The sequence below is a fragment of the Ictidomys tridecemlineatus genome, chromosome 9 (assembly GCF_052094955.1).
Source record: "Ictidomys tridecemlineatus isolate mIctTri1 chromosome 9, mIctTri1.hap1, whole genome shotgun sequence".
In the NCBI taxonomy this organism is placed as follows: Eukaryota; Metazoa; Chordata; class Mammalia; order Rodentia; family Sciuridae; genus Ictidomys; species Ictidomys tridecemlineatus.
In genome coordinates, this window is record NC_135485.1 from 103,387,379 (window position 1) to 103,414,212 (window position 26,834).

A 26,834-nucleotide genomic window follows, 5' to 3' on the forward strand; every position below is an offset into this window, starting at 1 on the left:
GATTGGCTAGCTTCACTTCGTATAATCTGCTCTAATGCCATAGAGGTTGCCCACTCTTACCACTCCTATTCAATATAGTTTTCAAAACATTAGCCAGAGCAATCAGGGAACAAAATGAAATCAAAAGGATTCAAATAGGAAAAGAAGAATATGTTCCTATATCTAGAAGATCAAAATAAACTCCAGTGGAAGACTTATAAAGCCTGAAAACAAATTTATCAAAGTAGCAGTATATAGAATAAACATCCATAAATCAATAGCTTTCCTATACTCCAACACTGATTCAGTCCAGGAAGAAATTAAGGAATCCATCCCATTCCCAATAACCTCGAAAAAAAATCCAAAATATTTGAGAATTAATCTAATCTAACCAAGGAGGTAAAAGAGCTGTACAGTGAAAATTGTAGAAACTGAAGAAAGAAATTGAAGAAGACCTTTGAAGATGGTCTTCTATTCAAGCACCCATGTTCTTGAACAGGCAGAAATAATATCGTCAAAATGGCCATATTACTGAAAGCAATATACAGATTCAATGCAATCCCTATCAAATACCAGTGACATTCTTCACATAATTAGGAAAAAAACTAAATTAATTAATTCTTAAATTTATTTGGGAGAATAAGAGACCCAGAATAGCCAAAGCAATACTAAACAAGAAAAGTGAAGCAAGAGGCATCATAATACATGATCTGAAATTGTACTTCATAACTGTAGTAACAAAAACATCATGGTTTTGCCACCAAAATAGACATGAAGACCAATGAAATACAGTAGAAGACATAGATACAATCTCACAAACCTATAGCCCTTTGATATTTGACAAGGGTGCCAAAAATATATCTTAGAGAAAAGACAGCCCTTTTAATGAATGGTGCAGGGAATACTGGTAGAGCTCTATATAGAAAAATGAAATTAGACTGCTTTCACCTTGTACAAAACCCCAATAGAAATTGTTCAAAAACTTAGGAATTAGACCTGAAACCTTACAACTTCTAGAAGTAAACATAGGGTCAACACTCTATTATACGGGTGCTGTCAGAGACTTGCTTAACAAGACCTCCAAAGCACGAGAAATAAAACCAATGATCAATAAGTGGGATGCCATTGTACTAAAAAGCTTCTGCACAGTTAAAGAAATGAATAAGAGTGTGAAGAAAGCCTACAGAATAAGAGAAAATCTTGGCCAGCTTCTTCTCTGATAGGGGATTCATATCCAGAACACACAAAGAAATCAAAAAACTTAACACAAAAAAGGAAACGAAAAAGCCAATAACTTCATCAATAAATGAGTAAAAGAACTAAATGGAAACTTCTTATTAGAAGAAACACAAAAGGCCAATAAACACATGAAAAAAATGTTCAATATCTCTAGCAATCAGAGAAAGGCAAATTAGAACTACACTAAGATTTCATCTCACTCCAGTCAGAATGGCAATGATCAAGAATACAAACAATAATAAATGCTGGAGAGGCTGTAGGGAGAAAGGAACACTTGCACATTGTTGGTAAGACTTCAGATTAGTACAATCACCCTGGAAAGCACTGAGGAGACTCCTCAAAAATCTAGGGATGGAACCACCATATGATCCAGCTATCCCATTCCTGGTTATTTCCCCTCAAATATTGAAAATCATCACTCCACAGCAACACAGGCATGTCACTGTTTATAGCAGCACAATTCACAACAGCTAAATTATAGAATCAACCCCAATGCCCATCAACACATGAATGGATTAAGAAATTGTAGCGTATACATACAATGGAGGTTCTACTCAGCCATTAAAAAGAACGAAATTATGGCATTTGCCAGTAAATGGAAGAGGAGAATATTGTGCTAAGTGAAATTAGCCAAACTTAGAAACTCGAAGGTTGAATGTTATCTTTCGTATGTGGAAGTTAGAGTAAAATAAAGGAAAGGGGGATTAAAGAATAGGATTACATAAAAAAGCTATCAAATATAAATTGATAGACAAGGGGAAGGAAGTTTAGTAGATGAAAAGGAGAAGTGGGGGGCAAATGGGGAGATCATGAACTGAAATTGATTTCTATGCATGTATGAATATGTCAGAATGAACCCAACTACTATGTATAGAAAGATCTAATGAATAGATAAAAAATAAAAAGTTCTTGGGGTATCGTTCAGTAGTAGAATACCCCTGGGTTCAATTGCCAGTACAAAAAAAAAAAAAACCCAAAAAACAAAAAAAAAAAAAAAACTTTTGTCATATATGTTCCAGAGTATATGATTATTCTGTGATCTGCAGGTTCTTTAGGGTAAAGGTTTATAATGCATCATTTTTAATCCTGTAATTGCTGAACTGCCCATCAAAACATAAGATTTCAGAGACTAAGTTTGTTTGCATTTCTTAGTCCAATCCCATTCAAAATGGGTGAAAAATCCAGTGTGGTAGATACACTAAAGATATAAAAACAATTCTCAAGTAACCTTTCAGAAATATTATTATATTTCTGCTTTGTCTAAAATCATTTAAAAAGCCAAACTGGCAAAAACTTAAAACTGAATTTGCTGAGATGGTTACTATGAAATATTACAACCCAAGTACTAACATTTTTGTAGTATATTCTGTAGTTTCAACAATTGCTATCATTTTAGACTACAGCAGAATATTCTTTCTCCAAAGTGAAAATAAAGACCCCTTCCAGTATGGTAAGAGGTGGCAGCACTGTATCATAGCTCATCAAAAATTTCAAATAGCTGGAACTTCTGCTGCCCTCAGGAACTGCAAAATCAGAGCATAGCCTTTGCAATTTGTATGAAGTTCTTCTTAGCAAAAGAATGTTGCTTGATTGTTATGTTGTCAAGATTCATTTTGTATTTTCAGGCTTTTTTTTGAGAGAGAGAGAGAGAGAGAGAGAATTTTTTAATATTTATTTTTTAGTTTTTAGTGGACACAACATCTTTATTTTTTTGTAGTGCTGAGGATCAAACGTAGTGCCCGGCATATACCAGGCTATGCCAGGTGAGCGCGCTACTGCTTGAGCCACATCCCCAGCCCTATTTTCAGGCTTTTTAAAAGGCAAAGTATATTTTGTTTTAAGCAATAAACTAATAGAATCATTGGTATTAGTGAAAACAATTCTTGAAAAAACAAGATAAATGAACTTAAAAGGAAAAAAGCACAAATTAATAATATTGATGAAGGGAACAGGTGAATAAATAACAGCTAAATTTTCCCTGACTGTAGGGCACACAGTCTTTTAATACCCTCGTATCTGTTTGCCTGCACTTGGCCTCCACTCCTTCAAAAGATAACAGTATCATGGGCTTATTATGAAGATTAAATTATTTCATTGATTAAAGCATAGAGTGGCTAGCACATAGAAAGAGCTAAAAGAATGTTAGCCGTTGTCAATGTTGTTATTATTCTGTAACTTTTCTATAAATCATTTAAGAACATCAGAGAATAAAGGAAGGAACAGAACTTCAAAGCCAGATAAAGCTCAGATCTGCGGGTTATCAGCTGTATAATCACGGGAAAGTTGTTCATTCGCTCTAAACCCCAGCTTTTTCAACTTTAAAGCAAGGCCTATGGTTATTTTTTTAAATTATTTTCAAAGTACATGATAAGAAATAACTGAAAATTATGTTATAAAAATGAATTCACAAAATTCATTTGGATTGAATATTTCTTGGCATATTTGAGTGTATATCAATCTTGCTGTAGAAAGGTTTGGCTGGTAGCAGCTTTGTGACAATGAAATAGGAATGGATATGAACAAACATCAATTTAATTCAACACTGAAGTTCAAGACTAAAAATATCTAAGCAAACTTAATTTCTAAGAATAACTACTATTAAGCTGCCTGGGAAGAGATTCAAACCCAGTTTTCTTGGATAGAAGAGAAAGAGAGAAGAAGAAGCTGCATGTGTTAGTTTTTGACTTGTATATTTCTGGACTCAGAGCTAACCTAGAAAACAATCTCTATGTGTAGAACAGATAACAGGAAAAAGCACACACTGTTCACATTAGTTACATAAACAAAAAGCACCTCTAGAGTTCCGTGGAGAGTGACCTAAAAGAGGGCAGAGCAGTCACAGGAAGAGGAGGAGAGACCTGCAGTCACATGAAGAGGAGGAGGAGAGAGCAGAGAAGCAAAGGAAATGGGGAGAGATGTGGAATAGTAAGTTCTTATTTTTTGGCTGAAGGAAAATGTTGAGTGAGAAGATTGCTATGGTTTGAATGTGGTTTGTTTCCCAGAACTCACATAGGGGTTTAATTCCCAAAGCTTTATATTAATAGTATTAATTGAGTGAAAACAGTCCAACTAAGGTATTTCAAGGTAGGACTATCGGAAAGTGATTGTGGTAGATTAGATCATTAGCATGGAGTGTTGATGACTGAATCCTGGTGGCTTTATCAGAAGAAGGAGAAAGACCACACAAAGATATAAATGTTCCCTCTGTGAGGTGATGTGGCACAGGGGGCCTTTACCAGATCTTACTCCGTGCTCCAGTGAACTCCAAAACCATGAGTTCCCTGCCACTGTGTTGAAACATTATGCGAAGAAAAGACCACTGACTCCAATTTTAAACCAAATCAAAGCAAGCTTATATTGCATACACAAGAGAGCTGACCAGCAACTGCTTCACCAGAGGACAGCATCTGACCTAAGGGCTGGTAGGGGATGAGGGGGTGTTATAACAAAAATTACAAAGGCAGGTGTCTTGGGAACTTACAGTTGACAGGGTTCAGGCAAACATAATACAAAGGCTGATAGCAGGTTAATGATCTATGGGCTTAACATCAGAGTTAAGGAGGAGCATCTGGGATTTCAGGAAGGCTTGTTATCTGGTCAAGGAGAGTCCGGCATGTCTAAGTTAAAGGCATAGGGAAGGATGCCGCAGTCTGGCTGGGCACAAATCACGAGCCACTGAAGCAGGAACAAACTTTATTTTTTAACTGCAGGAAAAACCTCACACAGGCTCCTGGGGAATCCTCCCGACCAGCCACGAGGCTCCTGCAGGAACCCCCAGCCGGAAATCGCCCCCCGGGAAATCCCTCCTCCTGCACTTCGCCAACCAACGGGAACCCCAGGGGAATCCCTGTGAGAACTCAAAATAGCGCAGGAAGTCCAAAAATAGCACGAGAACGCAAAAGTAGCGGCAGAGGCGGATAATGCCTCGCCTGTCAATCAATACTGTTGGCAAAATGCCCAGGAGCCATACAGACTCGGCTGTGGCTCTCAGCATCTCCCCCCTTCTGTTTAATTAAACAACAAGTAATGTGGCTTAGGGACCGTGCCTGTTAGGTAGTCCAATTCAACATATGGTCCTTACCCGTCATCGGATGAACTGACCTCTAGGCGTCAGCCTCCTGTCTTAGGTTGGTACCACTGCAATCGGATCATACCCGTCACTGACTACCGGTCCAGCATATAGCCATACTTGTGGATAGGCCTTTGCACCAGTGGGGGGGTGAGGTCCTTTGCCTCACCTCTGTTGGCCCCCAAACTTTAGACCATCACTAGTAGAAGGGAGGAGGATGAAAAATGCCATGACACCAAGCCAATTGAGGGCTCCTTTGAAAAATTGTACCACCGGTGACACCATCAGCAAAAATACTCCAGCACTACCACAATTTGCTGCACCAACAGATAGTTCACAATGCATACAAGTGATACATATAGTCCAGGCAAGTTCTGCAAGCAGTTCAAAGTAGAGGAATCTGTCAATATGTCCATTTCCTCCCAAAGTAAATCGACTCCTTGATTGAGCATTACTTGTTGAGTTATTATTCACTGATGCATCAGTTTATACAGTTTGTTGTGATAACTACCGAAGAAGCTGTAGTTTGGTTTTATCTTTGTCTTCACCGGCAATGGGATGAAGATAGGAATTCTGGCAATGATGCTAGGAAAAAAATTATGTAACATTCCAACAGGCACTAAGAAAACAATTTTTTGAACAATTTACATTATCCTGAACAGAATTATTAAATATAGTGAGAAGGAAAGGTGAAAGCAAACAAACAGATTTGTTAACCTCCATATTTGTTGACATATTAAAACAATTTTCAACAGCTGTTTACCCAATCTAAATTAAACCATTAAAATCACGTGAATAAAAAAAATTCGGATCCATTTATTCATGAGCGCTCCTCATATAAGATATATGGACATACACACATACAGACATACAACACAAAACAGAAGTGTGCACACATAATATACAACACATAAGACAATAGTAAAGGCCTTGTAGCTTTACCTAGGTGAAATCTCCATTGCAATGTTTAAAAACTCCACAGTCAAAAAATGAAACTGATCAGAAAAACATTAACCTAGGTCTGTATGAGCTCAAAAATAAAATAGAACTTTATGATGTGGGAAAAGGCAATAATAAAATAAATATTGAAAAAAGCATCCTGGTTAATCACTGTTGTAAATGTAAGAATAGCCAAACTGGAGCTCTGGATATCAGCTGTTATGGATTTGAGTCAAATCACCTTTTTTTGTTTTCGTTTTTGTGTTGGTCCATAGAATTCACTTTGGTTAGTTTCTCTGGAATCCAAATCGGCTGTTGTTCTCCCTGTAGAAACACACAAACAGAACCCCGACTCCAGACAATCACTGGGTCAGGACCTTAGTTAATCTCTCTGGAATCCAAATCGCCTGCTGTTCTCTCTGTGGAAATACACAAACAGACCCCCGATTCCAGACAATCACTGGGTCAGGACCTTTCCATTGTCCTGTTAGAATATCCTTCCAAAGTACCTTAGGCTTATGTACATTTTTTGGACACATATGCCTTTCCGCAGCACTAAGCCCTGATGAATCCAAATTTAAAAAGTTTAGAGTAAAAAGGGTTATTTTAAGTTTATCTTTGGGGGATATATACCCCTTTCCAATTCCCTCTTTTTGCTTTAATAAGTACATTTTAATAGTTTGATGAGCTCTTTCAACTATGCCTTGTCCCTGAGGATTGTATGGGATTCCTGTTATATGAGTAATGCCAAATGATGAGCAAAATTGTTTAAAAGAGGTAGAAGTATAACCAGGACCATTATCTGTTTTTAACTGTTTTGGAACGCCCACAGTGGCAAAATTTTGTAAGCAATGAGCTATAACATCTTTAGTTTTTTCTCCAGCATGAAGGGAGCCCATCAAAAATCTGGAAGAGGTATCAACTGTAACATGCAAATATTTTAATTTTCCAAATTCTGGCAAGTGTGTGATGTCCATCTGCCAAATATGGTTAGGTATCAGTCCTCTAGGATTGACTCCAAGATTAACTTGGGGTAAAAAGGTCACACAATTTTGACATTGTTTTATTATTTGTCTAGCTTGTTCCTTAGTTATTTTAAAACGCTTTTGTAAAGTATTAGCATTAACATGGAACCTTTTATGAAAATGTGTAGCTTCTTCTAGTGTAGAGAAAATATGTATGTCATGTGTAGTTTTATCTGCTAAATCATTGCCCATACTAAGGGCTCCAGGCAACCCTGTATGTGCCCTGATATGTCCTAAAAAGAATGGATCTTTTCTGTCCCAGATTAGACTTTGTATAGTGGAAAACAAAGAGAAAACAGTAGAGGAAGGGGAAATCCTACCAGCATCTTCAAGGGATACTATAGCATTAACTATATACTGACTATCAGAAAATAAATTAAATACAGAATCTTTAAACATCACAAAAACTTGTAAAACTGCATTAAGCTCTACCTTTTGAGCTGATTGTTTGGGTACTAAAAATGTAAAAGTATGATCAGGTGTAACTATTGCTGCTGTACCATTATTTGACCCATCAGTGAATATATTTGGAGCATTCATGATAGATGTTTTTCTTGTCATTTTTGGAAAAACTACAGGATGCTTAGACCAAAAAGACAACAAAGGATTAGATGGTAAGTGATTATCAAATGAAACATTAGATTTACACATGATTATTGCCCAAGTATTTAACTCATTAGCTAACTCATCAATTTGATCCATAGTATATGGAGTAATAATTTTATTGGGAGAAATCCCAAACACTCCCTTTGCTGCTTTTATTCCTTTGAGTATTAATTGTCCTACAGCCTCAGGATACCTAGTAAGAATAGTGTTAGGAGAATAAGATAAATGTATCCACAATAATGGACCTTCTTGCCAAAATACTCCTGTAGGAATATTTTTTGTTGGTATTACAATAAATAATAAAGGCAAACTTATATCAATTCTATCCAAATGCATATTTTCCATATATGTTTCAATAATTTTTAATGCCTTTCTTGCTTCAGGAGTTAATATGCGGGGTGAATTTGGATCTGATGGACCTTTTAGGATATCAAATAAAGGTCCCAACTCTCCTGTTTGCCGCAGTCTGCCTGGGCACAATTCAGGAGCCACTTGTCAAAAAGAAACTAACTTTATTTTTAGAACTACAAACGCCAAACAAAACAGCTCCTCAGGGAAAAAACCCTCAGAGCCCAACTGCCACCACCGGCTTCCACAAGCCTCTCCTCACATCAACCTCTCAACCTCTCACAATCCTCCTGCTCTTGAGGCCGATTGGCTGGGTCGCGTGGGCGGAGCCAAAGAAGTCCCCCAATGAGCAGCTCCTTGGAGGAGCCAATCAGCTAGATGTTGCTGGGGCCACTGTGAGCCAATCATCAGCTGGCAGTCTGAAGGGCAGGGAAACAGCCCCATGAACCTCACCGCAGAGGAGCCAATCAGCTAGATGTTGCTGGGGCCACTGTGAGCCAATCATCAGCTGGTAGTCTGAAGCTTGCTGGAGCTGGAAGTTTGCTGGGGCCCCTTTGGCTGTGGCTCTCAACATCTCCCCCTCTCTGTTTAAACAACAAGCATGTGGCTTAGGGACCGTGCCTGCCTTAGGTTGTCCAATACTACATATGGTCCTTACCCGTCTTCGGATGAGCTGACCTCAGGGCGTCAGCCTCCTGTCTTAGGTTGGTACCATTGTAATTGGATCTTACCCGTCATTGACTACCGGTCCAGTATACAGTCACACCTGTGGAGAGGTCTCAGCGGGGGGCGGGGGGGTGAGGTTCTTTGCCTCACCTCTGTTGGCCCCCAAATTTTAGCTGAATGATCATGACAAGCAGAAGGGAGGAAGATATACCAAGTCAATTGACGGCTCCTTTTGGGAAAATTGTACCACCGATGATATCATCAGCAAAAATACCCCAACACTACCACAAGTCGCTGCACCAACAGATAGTTCACAATGCATACAAGTGACATATAGTTCTGTAAGCAGTTCAGTGCAAGTTCTGTAAGCAGTTCAGTGATGGCTATTGCAGAAGCTGTAGATTAGTTTTATCTTTGTCTTCACCGGCACAGGGATGAAGATAGGAATTCTGGCAATAATGGCTAAAGAAAAAATTGTGTAACATTCCAGAAGGCACTAAAAGAAAACAATTTTCTTAACAATTTATATTATCTTCACCGGCACTGATAATGAAGATAGGAATTCTGGCAATAATGGCTCCAGAAGGCACTAAAAGAAAACAATTTTCTTAACAATTTACATTATATTGAAGAGAATTATTAAATATAATGAAAACGAAAGGTGAGAGTAAACAAACAGATCTGTTGACCTCCTTTTTTGTTTACATATTAAAACAATTCTTAACAGTTATTTACCCAATTTAAATTAAACCATTTAAATCACATGAATAAAAAAAAAATATTTGGATCCATCTTTTCATGAGCGCTCATCATATATGATATATGAAAATATGTACATTGGACATACGTACATTCAAACATATAACACAAAACACAAGTGTGCACACATAATATAATACATACAACACATAACATAATAGTAAAGGCCTTATAACTTTTTACAGGTAAAATCTCTATTGCAATGTTTAAAAACTCTATAGTCAAAAAAAATAGAACTGATCAGCAAAACATTAACCTAGGTCTGTATGAGCTCAAAAAAATAAAATAGAACTTCATGATATGGGAAAGGGCAATAATAAAATAGATATTGAAAAAAGCATCCTGGTTCTGTCGCAGATGTAAGGATAGCCAAATTGGAGTTTTGGATATCAGCTATTATGGATTTGAGCTAAATCATCTTCTTTTTGGTCTGTAGAAATCGCTTTAGTTAATCTCTCTGGAATCCAAATCAGCTGCTGTTCTCCCTGTGGAAACACAAAAACAGACCCCCGACTCCAGACAATCACTGGGTCAGGATTTTAGTTAATCTCTCTGGAATCCAAATCAGCTGCTGTTCTCCCTGTGGAAACACACAAACAGGCCCCCGACTCCAGACAATCACTGGGTCAGAACCTTGGTTAATCTCTCTGGAATCCAAATCGGCTGCTGTTCTCTCTGTGGAAACACACAAACAGACCCCCGACTCCAGACAATTACTGGGTCAGGACCTTTCCATTGTCCTGTTAGAATATCTTTCCAAAGTACCTTGGGCTTATGTACATTTTTTGGACACATATGCCTTTCTGCAGCACTAAGTCCTGATGAATCCAAATTTAAAAAGTTTAGAATAAAAGGGGTTATTTAAGTTTATCTTTGGGGAATATATACCCCTTCCCAATTCCATCTTTTTGCTTTAATAAGTACATTTTAATAGTTTGATGAGCTCTTTCAACTATGCCTTGTCCCTGTGGATTGTATGGGATTCCTGTTATATGAGTAATGCCAAATGATGAGCAAAATTGTTTAAAAGAAGTAGACGTATAACCAGGGGCATTATCTGTTTTTAACTGTTTTGGAATGCCCACAGTGGCAAAATTTTGTAAGCAATGAACTATAACATCTTTAGTTTTTTCGCCGGCATGAAGGGAGCCCATCAAAAATCCAGAAGAAGTATCAACTGTAACATGCAAATATTTTAATTTTCCAAATTCTGGCAAGTGTGTGACGTCCATCTGCCAAATATGGTTAGGCATCAATCCTCTAGGATTGACTCCAAGATTAACTTGTGGTAAAAAGGTCACACAATTTTGACATTGTTTTATTATTTGTCTAGCTTGTTCCTTAGTTATTTTAAAACGCTTTTGTAAAGTATTAGCATTGACATGGAATCTTTTATGAAAATTTATAGCTTCTTCTAGTGTAGAGAAAATATGTATGTCATGTGTAGTTTTATCTGCTAAATCATTGCCCAAACTAAGGGCTCCAGGCAATCCTGTATGTGCTCTAATATGTCCTATAAAGAATGGATCTTTTCTGTCCCAGATTAAACTTTGTATAGTGGAAAACAAAGAGAAAACAGTAGAAGAAGGGGAAATCCTACCAGCATCTTCAAGGGATACTATAGCATTAACTATATACTGGCTATCAGAAAATAAATTAAATACAGAATCTTTAAACATCACAAAAGTTTGTAATACTGCATTAAGCTCTACCTTTTGAGCTGATTGTTTGGGTACTAAAAATGTAAAAGTTTGATCAGGTGTAACTATTGCTGCTGTACCATTATTTGACCCATCAGTGAATATATTTGGAGCATTCATGATAGATGTTTTTCTTGTCATTTTTGGAAAAATTACAGGATGCAATGACCAAAAAGACAATAAAGGATTAGATGGTAAGTGGTTATCAAATGAAACATTAGATTTGCACATTATTATTGCCCAAGTATTTAACTCATTAGCTAATTCATCAATTTGATTCATAGTATATGGAGTAATAATTTTATGGGGAGAAATTCCAAACACTGCCTTTGCTGTTTTTATTCCTTTGAGTATTAATTGTCCTACAGCCTCAGGATACCTAGTAAGAATAGTGTTAGGAGAATAAGATAAATGTATCCATAATAATTGACCTTCTTGCCAAAATACTCCTGTAGGAATATTTTTTGTTGGTAGTACAATAAATAATAAAGGCAAACTTATATTAATTCTATCCAAATGCATATTTTCCATATATGTTTCAATGATTTTTAATGCCTTTCTTGCTTCAGGCATTAATATTCGGGGTGAATTTGGATCTGATGGACCTTTTAGGATATCAAATAAAGGTCCCAATTCTCCTGTTGGAATACCTAGATAAGACCTTATCCAATTTATATCTCCTAATAACTTTTGAAAGTCATTAAGTGATTTGAGTTGATCTACTCGTATTTGAATTTTTGGTGGACGGACCATGGTTGAGGATAATAGAACTCCTAAATAATTAATTGGAAAATTTAATTGTACTTTATCTATTGCTATCTCTAGATTATAATTTTTTAAAAGGTTTGTAAGTGTGGCATAACATTCTAGCAATGTGTTTTTAGCTTTGTGTGCTAATAATACCTCATCCATATAATGAAATATTTGTAGTTCAGGATTTTGATTTCTAAGTGGCTGGATTACTTTGTTAACATAAATTTGACATATAGTTGGGCTGTTAGCCATCCCTTGAGGGAGTACTTTCCATTCATATCTCTGATCAGGACCTTCATGATTTAGTGCAGGTATAGTAAATGCAAAACGTGGACTATCCTCAGGATGAATTGGAATTGAAAAAAAACAATCTTTAATATCTATAACTAAAACATACCAAGTTTTTGGCAAAGCAGACAATTGAGGAATCCCCGATTGAGCAGGTCCCATAATGACCATTTCATTGTTAATGGCTCTTAAATCTTGCCATAATCTCCATTTACCAGATTTCTTTTTGATGACAAAAATGGGAGTATTATGGGGAGATACAGAAGGTTGTATATGTCCTTCCGCTAATTGTTGTTTGACCAGATCATGGGCTACTTGTGTCTTTTCTTTAGTCAAGGGCCACTGAGGAACCCATACTGGTCTTTCTGATTTCCATGTAATTTTTATTGTCTCAGTGGCCCTTTGTGAAAATCCAACCCATGTCTGTCTGTTCCTTGATCTATTTGTATTGGTGCTGCTATACATTGTTCTTGTTTTTCTAATCTTTTTCCTTTCCTAAAACCTTGTCTAGCCATAATAGTGGGTGCATTTTGATTGATATTATTTGTTAATGTCAAACCTAATTGATCTAAGACATCTCGTCCCCATAAATTTACGGGAAGATGATCCAATACATATGGCTGTATAGTTCCTTCACATCCTTCAGGATCCTTCCAATCTAATACCATTGCACTTCTATCGGGATTAGTCGCCACTCCTAGGCCTCGAAGCGATTGAGTGGCTTGTTGTAATGGCCAATGTTTTGGCCATTCTTGACGAGAGATGATGCTAAGGTCTGCACCTGTATCCAGTAGCCCATTAAATTCATGTCCTTGAATATTTAGTTTTAGCATGGGGCGAGAATCTAAATTTAAAGAAAGCATAGCCCAATCTACACCTGTGGAGCCTAATCCCTTGGAACCTCTTTCTACAGCATGACTGGAAAATTTATCATGTAGGCTTGGTATTATTAGTAACTGTGCTATTCTATCTCCTGGTGAAATTACTGATATACCCTTTGGAGAACTGGCTATAATTTTTATTTCACCTTCATAATTGGCATCAATTACCCCAGGACTTATCATAAGTCCTTTTAGCATAGAAGAACTGCGTCCCAATAATAAGCCTACTGTTCCTTTGGGAAGAGGTCCTTTTACCCCTGTGGGAATGATTTGAACTCCCATCTCTGGAGTTAGTACTGATTTGGTGGAGGCGCAGATGTCCAACCCTGCGCTCCCTCTGGTTTGTCTGATGAGGGATCTGATGTGCTGGGCACTACCCTGATGGGGTTGCTGGGGTTGCTGGGTTCCTCCAGTGCTCCGTATATTTGTGGTTTGGGGCCCCGGAGCATTGGGGCCCCCTGTCCATTTTTTGGCAACGGAGCCCGATGCCTTTGTCCACGATATTGTGGATAAATACCTTGTCCTTGTTCGTTTTTTGATAATGGAGTACCCTCTATGGTGGTTTGAGAACGGCATTCATTAGCCCAATGTAATGGAGTACCCTCTATGGTGGTTTGAGAACGGCATTCATTAGCCCAATGTCTCCCTCTACGGCATCGTGGGCAAATACCCGGTATTCTACTTGTTTGATACTTAATTTTGTTAAACCCTCCTCCTATGGGGCAATTCCTTTTAAAATGTCCTGTTTGTTGACAATTGTAGCATGTTCTTGGCCTGGCATCTAAAGCCTGTTTTACTGCAGTTGCCACAATTTGCCCTTGTTCATTAATGTCTCTGGCATCTAAAACCTGTTTTACTGCAGTTGCCACAATTTGCCCTTGTTCATTAATGTCTCTGGCATCTAAAGCCTGTTTTACTGCAGCTGCCACAATTTGCCCTTGTTCATTAATGTCTCTACATAATTTAATATATGTGTTTAAATCTTCCTGTTTCCATGGTCTAATGATATCTCTACACCAACGATTCGCTTGGTCATAAGCCAGTTGTTTTATTAATGGCATTGCTTGTTCTGTATTCCCAAAAACTCTGGTAGCTGTTTGAATAAGCCTATCTACAAATTCAGCATAAGGTTCATTAGCTCCTTGTATTATCTTAGATAATTGACCTTGTAAACCTCCATGTCCTTGTAAAGTCTTCCATGCCTTAACTGCATCTACAGCAATTTGTGAATATACACCAGGATCATATGCATTTTGTTGCTGCCGATCCTCATAAGGTCCCTTTCCTAACAACATATCTAGATTTCTCTGAGGATAACCAGCTGCTGCATTTCGACTAGCCGTCTCCTTGCAAAATTCCTCATTGGCAACTTTCCATAACAGGTATTGTCCTCCATTTAGCACAGCTTTACACATACTAGCCCAATCTGCTGGCGTCATGCTTAAGTTGGTAATGGATTCGACCAAGCTTACAGTGAAGGGTGCTTGAGGACCATAGGTTGTTACAGCCTCTTTTAGCTCCTTCATTGATTTGAAATTTAAACCCTGGTAAGTTCGCTGCCCTCCTACCTCAAATACAGGGCATACTTGAGATCCTGTCTCAGGATCCCAACTATCAACTGCGGGGGTTGGGAGTCTCCTAGCATATGGAGGTGGTGCTGTTGGTTGAACACTTACGCCCTCTGGTGATAGAATGCTGTTAGTAGCAGTCTCCTGTAGAGGTGGTGCTGTTGGTTGGACACTTATGCTCTCTAATAGAAAGGTCTTATTAGCAGTCTCCTGTTTTAACTTTTCCCCTGATAGATTTTTCTGCTCTAAACTTCCTTCCTCTGTCTCACTATCTCGAAAGACCTTCTCTTTTATTTGAATCTTTTCCTCTTTCTGACTAACCTGAGAGACTTCCTCTTCTACTTGAATCAATATGTCTTCTTCTTCCTCTACCTTTGTCTGAACTGAAGGCTTTGGACTAAGCAAACCAGATACAAACGTCCACAATGGCAATGTGCCAACTTGCAGAGTCCCTGGGTTGTTCTTTTCTATTCTTTTTAAATCTTCACCATGATGGTCCCACTGTGATATATTTAACAACTCCTCCTTAAAAAGCCATGGGCTACATTTTTTTATTGTATCAAAGTATGCCCTGACTGTTCTTGATTTTACTGAGATGCCTCCTTCCTCTAACAATTTACTTAACAGTCTTTCGGTTTGTTTTTTACTAATTGCTGATCCCGAATTTCTATTATAATACAACCCAACAAGATAACACCAAACCAAACCGAGACAGAATCCAATAAAAATGGAACCACACAAAATCATTATAACAGCCTTTCTATCCTCCTGACATATGCATCCGTCCTTTCTCCCTATCTGTTCCTCAGACGCAAATAGTTTTTCCTCAGATGTGAGTGGTTTTTCTTCCCTCTTACTCATCTCCAGGGACAGGAAAGTTAAAACAAAAATGAATCAAAACAAAAGAGGAAACTTAAAATGGCTATCCATCCTCTCGCCCTGCCCTCAGGGGCGAGCAGTTTACTTACTCTCAGTTGCTCCCCGTGCGAGCCACCAAATGCCGCAGTCTGCCTGGGCACAATTCAGGAGCCACTTGTCAAAAAGAAACTAACTTTATTTTTAGAACTACAAACGCCAAACAAAACAGCTCCTCAGGGAAAAAACCCTTAGAGCCGAACTGCCACCACTGGCTTCCACAAGCCTCTCCTCACACCAACCTCTCAACCTCCCACAATCCTCCTGCTCTTGAGGCCGATTGGCTGGGTCACGTGGGCGGAGCCAAAGAAGTCCCCCAATGAGCAGCTCCATGGAGGAGCCAATCAGCTAGATGTTGCTGGGGCCGCTGTGAGCCAATCATCAGCTGGCAGTCTGAAGGGCAGGGAAACAGCCCAATGAACATCACCGCAGAGGAGCCAATCAGCTAGATGTTGCTGGGGCCACTGTGAGCCAATCATCAGCTGGCAGTCTGAAGCTTGCTGGCAGCTGGAAGTTTGCTGGGGCCCCTTTGGCTGTGGCTCTCAACACTGTTGGTATGCCTAGATAAGGCCTTATCCAATTTATGTCTCCTAATAACTTTTGAAAGTCGTTAAGTGATCTGAGTTGATCTACTCGTATTTGAATTTTAGGTGGACGGACCATGGTTGAGGATAATAGAACTCCTAAATAATTAATTGGAAAATTTAATTGTACTTTATCTATTGCTATCTCTAGATTATAATTTTTTAATAAATTTGTAAGTGTGGCATAACAGTCCAGCAACGTGTTTTTATCTTTGTGTGCTAACAATACATCATCCATATAGTGAAATATTTGTAGTTCAGGATTTTGATTTCTAAGTGGCTGGATTGCTTTATTAACATAAATTTGACACATAGTTGGGCTGTTAGCCATCCCTTGAGGGAGCACTTTCCATTCATATCTCTGATCAGGACCTTCATGATTCAGTGCAGGGATAGTAAATGCAAAATGTGGACTATCCTCAGGATGAATTGGAATTGAAAAGAAACAATCTTTAATATCTATAGCTAAAACATACCAGGTTTTTGGTAAAGCAGACAATTGGGGAATCCCCGATTGAGCAGGTCCCATAATAACCATCTCATTATTAATGGCTCTTAAATCTTGCAATAATCTCCATTTACCAGATTTCTTTTTGATGACAAAAATGGGAGTATTATGGGGAGATACGGAAGGTTGTATATGTCCTTCCGCTAATTGTTGTTTGACCAGGTCATGGGCTGCTTGTATCTTTTCTTTAGTCAGGGGCCACTGAGGAACCCATACTGGTCTTTCTGATTTCCAAGTAATTTTTATTGCCTCAGTGGCCCTTTCTGAAAACCCAGTCAATGTCTATTTATTCCTTGATCTATTTGAATCGGTGCTGCTATACCTTGTTCTCCTAATCTTTTTTCTTCCCTGAAACCTTGTCTAGCCCTAATAGTGGGCATATTTGGATTGATGTTATTTGTTAATGTCAAACCTAATTGATCTAGGACATCTCATCCCCATAAATTTATAGGAAGATGATCCAATACATAGGGCTGTATAGTTCCTTCACATCCTTCAGGATCCTTCCAATCTAAGACCATTGCACTTCTATGGGGATTAGTTGCCACTCCTAGGCCTCGAAGCGTTTGAGTGGCTTGTTGTAATGGCCAATGTTTTGGCCATTCTTGATGAGATATGATGCTAAGGTCTGCACCTGTATCCAGTAGCCCATTAAATTCATGTCCTTGAATATTTAGTTTTAGCATTGGGCGAGAATCTAAATTCAAAGACAGCATAGCCCAATCTACACCTGTGGAGCCTAAACTCCTGGAACCTCTTTCCATAGTACTACTGGAAAATGTATCATGTAGGCTGGATATTATTAATAACTGTGCTATTCTATCTCCTGGTGAAATTACTGATATACCCTTTGGAGAAGTAGCTATAATTTTTATTTCACCTTCATAATCGGCATCAATTACCCCGGGACTTATCATAAGTCCTTTTAGCGTAGAAGAACTGCGTCCTAACAATAAGCCTACTGTTCCTTGGGGAAGAGGTCCTTTTACCCCTGTGGGAATGATTTGAACTCCCATCTCTGGAGTTAGTACTGCTCTGGCGGAGGCGCAGATGTCCAACCCTGCGCTCCCTCTGGTTCGGCTGATGAGAGATCTGATGGATAGTGTGTCCTGGGCACTACCCTGATGGTGTTGCTGGGTTCCTCCATGGTGTTTCTGGGTTCCTCCAGTGCCCCGTACATTTGTGGTCGTGGGCCCCGGAGCATTGGGCCCCCCTGTCCGTTTTTTGGCAATGGAGCCTGATGCCTTTCTCCACGATATCGTGGGTAACCACCTGGTCCTTGTCTGTTTTTTGATAATGGAGTACCCTCTATGGTGGTTGGAGAACGGCATTCATTAGCCCAATGTCTCCCTCTATGGCATCGTGGGCAAATATCCGGTTTTCTATTCCTTTGATACCTCACTTTGTTAAACCTTCCTCCTATGGGGCAACTCCTTTTAAAATGTCCTGTTTGTTCACAATTGTAGCATGTTTTTGGCATGGCATCTAAAGCCTGTTGTACTGCTGCCAAGACTTGTCCTTGTTCATTAATGTCTCTACATAATTTAATATATGTGTTTAAATCTTCATGTCTCCATGGTCTAAGGACCTCTCTGCAGCAACGATTTGCTTGGTCATAAGCCAGTTGTTTTATAAATGGCATTGCTTGTTCTGTATCCCCAAAAATTCTGGAAGCTGCTTGAATAAGCCTATCTACAAATTCAGCATAAGGTTCATTAGTTCCTTGTATTACCTTAGATAATTGACCTTGTAAATCTCCATGCCCCTGTAAAGTTTTCCATGCCCTAACCGCATCTACAGCGATTTGTCCGTATACACCAGGATCATATTCAATTTGTTGCCGTTGATCCTCATAAGGTCCTTTTCCTAACAACATATCTAGATTTCTTTGAGGGTAACCGGCTGCTGCATTTCGCCTAGCTGTCTCCCTGCAAAATTCCTCATTGGCAACCTTCCATAACAAATATTGTCCTCCATTTAGCACAGATTTACACACGCTATCCCAATCTGCTGGAGTCATGTCCAAGTTGGTAATGTATTCGACCATGCTTACAGTGAAGGGTGCTTGAGGACCATAGGTTGTTACAGCCTCCTTTAACTGCTTCACTGTTTTGAACTCTAATGCACAGTGAATTCGCTGCCCTCCTGCGTGCTCAAGTACAGGGCATGCAAATCTTTGAGGTCCTGTCTCAGGATCCCATCTATCAACTACAGGGGTTGAGGGGGTTGAGGGCCACTCAGCTATCTCCACAGGTGGAGCTGTTGGTTGAATTACGCCCTCTGGTGGTAGAACGGTGTTAGTAGCAGCCTCCTGTTGTAGCTTTTTCCCTAATAGCTGTTTCTCCTCTAAGCTTTCTTCCTTTAAATTTTCTTCCTCTGTCTGACTAGCTTGAGAGACCTTCTCTTTTGCTTGATCTAAATTGTCTTTCTCCATGGTTTGAACCTCTAACAATTTATTTAACACTCTTTCGGTTTGTTTTTTACTAATTTCTAATCTGTTACAAAGATAACGCAACCCAATAAGATAACACAAAACAAAACCGAAACAGAATGAAACAAAAATGGAACAAAAAATCATTGTATCAATTTTCCTATTTTCTTGACATGTACATTTGTGGTCTATTTCTATCTCTTCCTCAGGGGCAAACAACTTCAAACCTTGAGCCAACCATTTTTCCCAGTCTGCCTGAGAAAATTCTAGGGATAGGCAGCTTGAAACAAAAACAAAACAAATCAAAGCAAGAACATATTGTTTTTTAAAATGGTCACCCATTCTCTTGCCTTCCCTTAGGGGCAAGCAATTTCACTTACCCCGAAGAAGCCTCAGACGTTTTCGTGCGGGCCGCCAAATGCCGCAGTCTGGCTGGGCACAAATCATGAGCCACTGAAGCAGGAACAAACTTTATTTTTTAACTGCAGGAAAAACCTCACACAGGCTCCTGGGGAATCCTCCCGACCAGCCACGAGGCTCCTGCAGGAACCCCCAGCTGGAAATCGCCCCCCGGGAAATCCCTCCTCCTGCACTTTGCCAACCAATGGGAACCCCAGGGGAATCCGCGTGAGAACTCAAAATATCGCAGGAAGTCCAAAAATAGCGCGAGAACGCAAAAGTAGCGGCAGAGGCGGATAATGCCTCGCCTGTCAATCAATACTGTTGGCAAAATGCCCAGGAGCCATTCAGACTCGGCTGTGGCTCTCAGCAGAAGGAATCCCAAGAAAGTTTTTTAAACATCAAATTATAGTCAGGCCAAATAGAAATCTTACTATTTTACAGTAAAACAGAAATGAACTTTTCATGACTTTGGGATGAGATGGCTCCCAATCTTAACATGGAATTAGTCAGGGTTAACCAACTAACTGCCCAGCAAGATGAGAGAGTATCATACCACATATCAACAGTCTGCCCAGAGATCAAAATTCAGTATCCAAAATGGTTTCTACTGGATACACATTGCTTTTACACCATCATAAAGTTGAAATAGCATGGGTGGAACCATCATGAGGCACGGACAGTGTTTAAGGAGTGGAATTCTACACAGAAACTTAAAACAACAAGCAATTGAGTTTTTGCAATAACAAATGAATCTCACAGACTTGCTATTGATAAAAAATAGAAACAAGGGTAAAAACTATGTCCTTATGTTTATAATGAAGTTCAAAAACAGGCAAAATTATTCCATAGCAATAAACGTCAAAGCAGTGTTTCCTTTTGAAGGTAAGACTGAGAGGGCAGACAGGAGAGCCCTCAGAGGCACTGGAAATATTCTATATTATGATTTGGGAAAGAATTACATACATATATAAATAGGTAAAAACTCATTCAAGCTATATACTTAAGGTTTGCATTTTACTGCATATATATTCATGTACATACATACATATATATACATTTTTTGAAAAGCTCATATCCTTTGTTTAAGTAATTCACATCTATGAATCCACCTCATGAAATCATTCATCAAGCAAAGAACCATTCTTTGTAAGGATTTTCATTTGTTATTTATGATATTTAAAAAACTGGGAAAAAACCCAAATAAAGTAAGAATACATTTTATGAGGAAATCAATGTGAATGAAACACAAAAAGCCACTGAAATTTAATGATGTGGGAAATACTAAGAATGTGGTTTTGGAATTTTAAAATGCAAAGCCCAGGCTGCTTGCTGCTGCACGGACCTTCAGAGTTACTTGAGACTCTTCTGTTCTCATCTGTCCTTGTGGATGAGTTCTTGAATGTTCAATTCAGAGAGATCAAACCACTTCTAAATGATAAGAATGGTAAATAAAACTTCCAGGGCTTTGACTGTTATGAATCTAACTTCGGGCATGGCCCATCTCATTATAAGAGGTTTCCCAAAGGGAAACAGATCAGTCATCCTGATATGACATTAGGCTAAACCATAAATTCTGTTTCAACAAGTCCTTTAACTTTGAGGATATGTAAGAGATCTCCCAGCACTTTGCTGTCTGTCTTGTTGATGCCCCAGGCTAGCAAGAAGGGGCACCTTCTTTCTCAACAGCTTACCAGCATCCCATGATGGATGAGCTGGCTTAAATACTGCTTCCAGTTTGTCTTCTTTTTTTGTACTGAAATCATTTGTTTACTTTCACTATATTTATACTTACTATCCCACAACCTGCAAATACTAAAGTTGTTTTTCATTTTAGTTTGTGTGTGTGTGTGTGTTGGGGGTGTGTGTGTTGGGTTTGTTGTTGTTTTGGCTACTTATTGATTATTTTTAGTTATATATAACATTAGAATTCATTTTAACAACACTATAAAAGCATAGAATAAAATTTGTTCTAATTCTGTCTCCAGTACTTCCCCTTTTCCCTCCCTCTTCCCTCTACTCTACTGGATCTTTTGGTTATTTATTATAGATTTTGTTTATTTATTTATTTATTAGTGTCTTGTGGATATACACAATGGTGAGAGTCACTGTGGTATATTCATATATGTGCATAGGAAAATTAGGCCAGATTCATTCCAATGTCCTTTTCCTATTTTACCTCTCCTCCCTCCCCTTAAGTCCCCTTTATCTACTCCACTGATCTTTCTTCAATTTTGTAAAACACCCCTCTCCCCAGCTTATTTTGGATTAGCTTCTGCATATCAGAAAACATTTGACCTTAGACTTTTTGGGACTTGCTGCCTCCTGTTCTCACACACTTAAATCTGAAAAACATCATTGAGATTGGAGCTGGAGCTGCAGCCTACATTCTCAGCAAGTTTGCACTCAGCCATCCTGAGTTAGTGCAAGGCCTTGTGCTTGTCAACATTGACGCATGTGTTAATCACTTTGTTTCATTACTTTGGGCAGGAGGAGTTGCAGGCCAAATGTAAATTCATGTTGCCCAATATATCACCTCTTCCTGGGTTCCTAGAATGGCACAGAGACCCAGAGATCAAAAGACCCATATAAGGCCAAAATGATAACAGATGAAAAACATTAAAGTGTTCTACTTTACAAGTGATAGAAGACAATTCACCTGCTGTTCAAGGATGTTGTCAAGGTTGAAAGCAATTCTTTCCCAAGCCAATAAGTACAATATTGCTAAAGCCAGCAGACTTGTGGGACTGCCCCACATAGTTCAGGCTAGGAAGCTCACTGAGGCCTTCAAGTACTTTTTACAGAGAATGGACTCAGACCATCTACTATCATGACCTAGCTCACCTAACACCGATTCCACTGAACCTTGAGAGGGCTCTGGAAAAAGTCTCTTCAGCCAGTGTGTCAGGAGCAATCAGACAGAGCTCAAGAATTCCATGAGTCCCTATTGCAAGGCTGCCAGCACATTGTTAGGGTAATTTCTCCTGTCCAGGAGGGAATAAGCTACCTGAGAAAATAGAGTCTGAAATAATTAGTGAAGAAATAAAAGACAAAGTCGGAAAAAAATAGTTTTAAATGTAGAGCTCCTGATAGGTCCAGCCCACACAGGAAGCTGAACAATTAAAAAATGGCTTCAGTGGTTTATTTAAGGGGTACATCAAAGGCAGGGATAAGATTTCATGGGTGGATTATTGCTTCATGATGTCTTACAGTCAACAGATTGGTTGGCATCTTGTCAGTCTACATCCATCTCAAAGGGGCTGTGTGGCTATATGGCTGCAGCAAGTCACCCCATCTCCATTGCTGTGTGGGACCTTTCCTGGCAGAGCTGAATAGAAATTCACATGTATATTAGAGGTCTTACCTAGCGGGATTGCCACTGAAGTTCCCAAACACCAGATTTTCCTATTCAATGGGCTTCCATGCTGATTTGGTTCACATATAATCCATGGATGGTTCTCCACAAGTTCCTATGCTCTAGACAGAATGAGACCATAAAATTGTATTGACCATGCAAGTCTACCCATCTTCAGATGGCACTCTATAATATAACATTTCATCCCATAAACTAGCCTCCTTTGTCTTTAACTCATCTATGGCCACTGAACCACTCTCTAATAGCCTGGATTTATGTCTCTCTGCCCATCTACCCTTTTTTTGTATCTATCAAGAACCACACTCATGCCATTACTGTAACTTTTCAACATCTTTAGCTGATCCATTCTCCATATCTTCTCTTACCAGTTTTTCTCCTATGTTCCCTTATGTATTTGATAAGCTTCTTTGATCCCAACTCCATGTATGAGCAAGCACATGTGTCCATGTTTGTGTGTTCAGAGTTCTGTGATTTTAGACATGATTTCTTATAGTGCTTCTGTAAAAAAACAAGACAAAAACCAAAAAAAAAAAAAGACTTTTTTTCATTCCCAATGGTACTTTTAAGGGAAATGTGCAGAACAGATATTCAAGTAGGGCAAGCCACTAGATTCTCTTCTGGTTCCAAAATTATTTTTAGAAAGTTTATATGTCTCATTGTATAGAAAAAATCCAACCTGGTCAACAAGATTTGCAAAGTAATCTCTGAAGAGAGAAGCTCTGAGGATTGTGGAAAAGCATAAGTTCTGTTTGGACCAGTGATTGATTATGACCAATAGCAGAAGGAATGCCCGTCACACAGAGAGGCAGACAGAGTGGCTGGTCACCTGCTTCTGTTGAAATGGATTCACATATGCATCTTATAAGAAAAGGGAGCCCATGATCAATGAGGTTCTGATACAACAGGAAGTTTAAGCCAAAGGAGTGGCTTACTTACTAGACTGACTTACTAGACTCTCTTAGCACAAAAGGGTGCAAAACAGAATGCCAGGCCTTCCCAATGCAGAACAAAACTGCTGTCATTGAAGCATCTGTCACCACTTTCCAGACAATTACACATGTACAGGTGCCTCTCAAGTCTGTGTGGAGAGTGGTTCTTCATTCCTCAGTCCCCCCAAAAGAGAGAAGTATGGCCTTAAAACTATGTCAATGGTGAGGATACGAATGGGGGAAGAGGAGCAGCCATTAACACAGTATCATGTTGAGTAATTGTAGCCGTGATTTCCATAAAACTGAGGAACCCAAATTAAATTGGTATAGAACCCACTTCTGAAAAAGATTCTTTATCCTAAGAACTCCCTTTTTATAAGAGGGAAAGGGTCAATCTAGAAGTGCAGCCACATCCAAGTAAAATGGTTTGTAGCTTTTGGTGTACTGTCAGTGAGGAGGTTACCATTAGGAGAGGAGTGAGATAACTATACAGATCCATGCCACAAGAGGAACCGAGCACTTAGAAGCAGGAGATATAAGCTCAGGGTTACACAGTTCCAACTCTTAAGGACATATTGTTTTCTGCTAAGATAAGGAATGAATCACTCTGCCAAAGTATAACTTTTAACAAATTATTTTTAGAAGCTTAATATGTCTGATTGTTAAAAAAAAAGCAAAGCACAAAATTAAATATATAATATGATCCTAATTACAGAAAAGGTCATAACTTATATATGTGTAGAAAAAAGTTGTAAAATATCTATAGTGGTATGATTAAAGAGATATGATGAAAGACATAATAAGTACCTTGCCTAGAAGTCATCATTTAAGGAGACTGCCCATACCAGCCCATGCGGGACCCAGGCTCTCAGTAGGCCCAGTTCACTTCTCCCCTGGCAGGGCAGACATCATCAGAGCCTAGCGTTTGGTGCAGGACCGCACCTTTTGACCAGCAGACTCAAAGTTCAGGGGCCCAGATCCATGCATACTCGCCTGTGCTGGACCCAGGCACACAGCAAGCCCAGTCCCCACCTCCCCAGGCAGGGCAGACTCTCAACAGAGCCTAGCCTCTGGCTCAGGACTGCCCCTTCCTACCAGCAGACTACAACTGGAGGTCAAGCCCAGCAGCCCAGATCCACCCAGTCCAACTTAGGCAAGTCCTAGATCCAGGATGCAGTAGCATTCATTAAGGGATACCAGCAGGGTCTGGAAGCCCAACATCAAGGTGAGGTACAGACAATCTGCTTGGGTACCACAAGAATATAGGAAAGAAACTAATATCTCAGATCCACACTGCAAGAAAGGAAGACACATAGACAACATGAAAAAACAAGGGAGCAAAGTGTCCCAAACAAACCAGGACACTATAATAGCAGAACCCATGGACAGTGAAGTTGATAAAATGTTAGAGAAGGAGTTCATAAGGTTTATAATTAAAACGATCTGTGAATTAAAGAATGACCTAAATGAGCAAATACAAGCAAAAATCGATCACTCGAATAAAGAGATAAGAGAGAAAATACTGGTAGCAAAAAATTACTTCAAGAGAGAGAGAGAGATTCTGAAAAAAAAAAACCCAGAAAACCTTGAAAGGAAGGACACAATAACTCAAATTTTTAAAAAAACTCAATAGAAAGCATAACCAACAGAATAGATCACTTGGAAGACAGAATATCAGATGATGAAGACAAAGTATATAATCTGGAAAATAAAGTTGATCACAAAGTGAAGAAAGTTAGAAACCATGAACAGAATATGTGACAGCACCAAAATACCAAATCTAAGAGTTATTTGGATAAAGGAAGGCACGGAGTTTCAAACCAAAGGAATGCACAATCTCTTCAATGAGATAATATCAGAAAAATTCCCAAGCATGAAGAATGAATTGGAAAACCAAATACAAGAGGCTTACAGGACACCAAATGTACAAAATTACAACAGATCTACACCAAGTCACATTATAATGAAAATGCCTAGCATGCCGAATAAGAATAAAATCTTAAAAGCCATAGGAGAGAGAAATCAAGTCACATATGGGGGAGACCAATTCATATCTCAGCAGATTTTTCAACCCAGACCCTTAGAGCCAGGAGATCATGGAACAACATATACCAAGCTCTGAAAGAAAATGGATGCCAACCAAGAATCTTATATCCAGAAAAACTAAGCTTTAAATATGATAAAATAAAAAACTCCCATGAAAAACGAAAGTTAAAAGAATTTACAACTAGAAACTGCATTACAGAACATCCTCAACAAAATATTCCAAGAAGAGAAAATGATAGACAATGATGAAAATCAGCAGAGGGAGGGATTACACTAAAAGAAAATCTAATCAGAGGAGAAACCATTCACGTTAAATAACAAAAATGGCTGTGAATACAAATTGTGTCTCAATAATAACCCTGAATGTTAATGTCCTAAATTCACCAATCAAAAGACATAGACTATCAGATTGGATCAAAAAAAAAAGACCCAACAATATACTGCCTCCAAGAGACTTATCTCATAGGAAAAGACATCCACAGACTGAAGGTGAAGGGTTGGGAAAAATCATACCACCCACATGGACTGCAGAAGCAAGAAGGGGTTTCCATCCTCATATCAAATAAAGTAGACTTCAAACTAAAGGCAATCAAAAAAGATAAAGAAGGAAACTACATACTGCTCAAGGGAAGCTTACACCAACAAGACTTAACAATTATGAATATATATGTCCCAAACAACGGAGAAGCTATGTTCAACAAACAAACTCTTCTCAAGTTCAAGAGTCAAATAGACCACAACACAATAATTTTGGGTGACTTTAACATACCTCTTTCATCACTAGATATATCTTCCAAACAAAAGCTGAACACAGAAATTATATAAC